Below are 3,352 nucleotides of genomic sequence, written 5' to 3'. Positions count from 1 at the left end.
CTCGCACTTGTCATTGCTAGACATGATGTGCTGTGCTTGACGTTGAAGTGGAGCTCTGTGGGTTAACATGTGGTCCTGATTGAACTATTGAAAATCTTGTGGTTGTTGGTCCTCTTCCAATCTTAGGTTGCTGTGTGGCTTCTAGACATGAGCTGCTCCTCATCATGAATTCCTCTCCATCTTCTTGCTTGCTGGTGGAGCCTCTTGTTGATCACCTAGATGTTTAGTCTTGTGGGAACCTTTTGTGCGGTGACTAACTGAAGAAAGTGGATGTTCAGAATCCTTTTGCCTGCTTAGTTCTGAATAGTCTATAGCTTCATCATTTGCCTTCTAAAATGGTGTGGTTAAGCACTGACGGGTATTAGATGATGGGCTGCACTAGGGCTTATAAACATAAAGCTTGGTTTCAGGATTCAGAGTGTGAAACCTTTTGATCTGGCTGAGTTGATGTCTTGCTTTCTGTGTTCTTTCATTTATGTGAGGAAGAACTCCTCTTCTGATAATTGTTAGCTGCAGTAGTCGATGGCTACGTAATGTAATGTAAGCAATATAAGCTTGGCGGTCGTACTGAATTTGACCTCGAGATCACGGCTTGAGTTGGTGGAGACATGCTGTTATACTTTATTGGTCCAAGAGTTTGCCCCTGCCGATTACAGAGTTAAGGCTAATGTCTTCAGGGGAGACGAGGTGAAGGTGCTCCCCCGAGCTGTGCTTCTGCTGTTGGAAGAGTGCTGTCTCTGTCTGCTCTCTGTCTCTGTCTTATGAACCCTTTCGGTGGTGACAATGGTAACTTTGTCTCGCTTCCCTACCTCAGGCCATTCAACTAACAGAAACAGCTGAAGGGACCGAGGGCGAACTATTGCATGCTACACAGCAATGAAAATACATAGACAATTAATGGGTAATGAAGATGAGATGGAGGAAGATGATTACAGATACCTCCTGCTACAACATATAAAGTGTAGTTGAGTCAATGAAGAGGTTTTAATGGTGCTTCTGGTCTGGCACAAATGTGGGTGTCAGCTGTGACCAGGTGAAGATTGAGGCAGGAAGCAGATGTGGGTCAGTACTTCCACTAGTCACAGGAAACAGTGTTCATATTACAAAGATTATATCACAATAAAATAACAGTAGTAGTCCGGAAAATCAGTGGCTTACATTAAATTTGATCACAGGAATTCTGTGTGCTGTCATGTTAATTGACTTCCCTTCATACCTGATGATCTGTGTGGTATCGTCGGCATACATATAGTGACTGCTGCCATGTAATGGTTCAGGCAAATCTGTGGGACTCCAATGCTGTGGGAGATTGCTTCACTTACTGTATTACCGATGACTATTCTTGCACTTCTATCTTCTAGGAAGTCACATAATAACTTGGTCAAAGACGTTGGGAGGTTCAGCCTGATGATCTTGTGTTACTGACCTATGTGCCAGACTTTGTCAAAGGCTTTAGCCACATCTCATAAGACCACATTCACTTGGTCTCTTTGACTCATGGTAATGGCTATTTCTTCATAAATGATTGCAATGGCTGGTGTTCTTCTGCTTGGTCTGAAGCCATGTTACCAGGGATTTTACAGGTCATTTATATCCAGGTGGTTGCGCAATCTCGCGTTCACAATCTTCTCTGTCTCCAAAACTTTGCCTGGGACTTCCAGTAGAGAAATCAGTCTTTACTTTTCATGGATTTAACCAGGCTTTTGGAACCATCCTGATTCTTGTCTCTTTGAATTAATCAGGGAAATAACTAGCTCTGCAACAAAAAGGCAAAACGCATTAACTCCAAAATCCATGTTTTGAGAAAATCGATGTTAAAGGTTTGGCTGCATGTATATTTACTCCTATCATTGTTATCGATATACAAAACTGACTATACCTTTATTGACACTCAGACACCATGATGGTTTTATCAAAATAAAGAAATATCTTATGAAAACAGTTACAAACTGGTTTAAACAACCACAATTTCTTCACTGAGTGCAATTCTTTACTGCCACATTTGCCAATTTAGATAAAAGAAAGCATTTTAATAATACTTTTTTTTGGCAAAACGCTTTAACTCTAAGCTCCACTAAGAGGATGAAAAAAAAGTTGCTAAATCTTGAAAGAATTTATTGATTATCACTATTGAATGCAATACGAGAGTACAAATGCATATGAAATAAGAAATTTCAATGTTTAACACAAACCTAATTTTGATAAGGATTAAAGCAATAATAATTTCATACATCATGAGAAAAACAATAAAATTACATTTATTTCTTTCGATTTAAGAATGCAAGAAAATCATTTTAAAAATTTCATAAAATAATGGAGAGTAACTTCAGATGAATGAAGTAGTAACTAAAACAAATAGATTTTTCTGATATTCAAGGATACAAAAATAATGATATTCAACTTTGATCTTCATGTTTACCAAGTAAGTCCTTGCTGGTACAATTTTCAGGCATTTGCATCCAAAACTGTCTTCTGTTATAGGGTAATTTACACACTAACTTCTCGATAATATTCCTTTTCTTGATTGAAGATATTCCCCTTGGGCAATTTGGCAAAGGCGTAGAAAGGAGTTCACCTGATGACTTGGTTTTCTTAACAAAACTGCAGATTTTATATTCTTCAGTGAAGGAATTCTTATAGAAAAACCCACTTGTTCCTTTTTCAAATTTAACTTCTACAATCATATCCAGGTATGGTAAACTACTTTCTGAACTTGTGTGTGACCTTGTAGCTCTGTTTACATTGATGGATGAAATATGAAAAATATGTTCCCTGCTGATGTCAAGAACTTCCAATCTTTTGATTAAGTCATTAATCACAACTTTCAAATCTTCAAAATCATAAACATCTCCCTTATGTCTCATTTTTTTTTTCAATGGGCCCGTGAATTCCATCAGCAGCCATAAATGTATGACCTGTGGTGAGATTCTTGAATATGATGCTTTTTACTTGCCTATTAGAATTTACCAGGATTACCATGGCATTGAATAAGCACTAGTTTTTATTTTGTGCAGCACATTTGTCTGCCCAAAACACAAAATCTTCTGCTTCTCTGTCCTTTTTGATAAGTGCTAAAAAAGCATTTGTGACATGTTCCTTATTTCTCCCAGCAATAGATTCATCCCATAATACAGCAAAATGTTTAATACTTGCTTTGGATGTCTTTCCCCCTTGCAAATCCTTTACATTCATGTTAGCAAAAGTTTCATTAAATACTACTAAACGTGGAGTAAAAATGCAACTCTTTAATCCCTTAATCATTGGCAAGAGCAATATTTTTTGCATATCAATTGCATAAACTCTTTTGGTAGCATTCCATTCTTTTGACTTATCGTCATTGCCTACGTAAATT

Source organism: Penaeus japonicus, unplaced genomic scaffold (assembly GCF_977035675.1).
Source record: "Penaeus japonicus unplaced genomic scaffold, GWHDUDI00000001_assembly GWHDUDI00000004, whole genome shotgun sequence".
In the NCBI taxonomy this organism is placed as follows: Eukaryota; Metazoa; Arthropoda; class Malacostraca; order Decapoda; family Penaeidae; genus Penaeus; species Penaeus japonicus.
The sequence above is the reverse complement of the archived record's forward strand: the minus strand, read 5'-3'. Positions refer to the sequence as shown.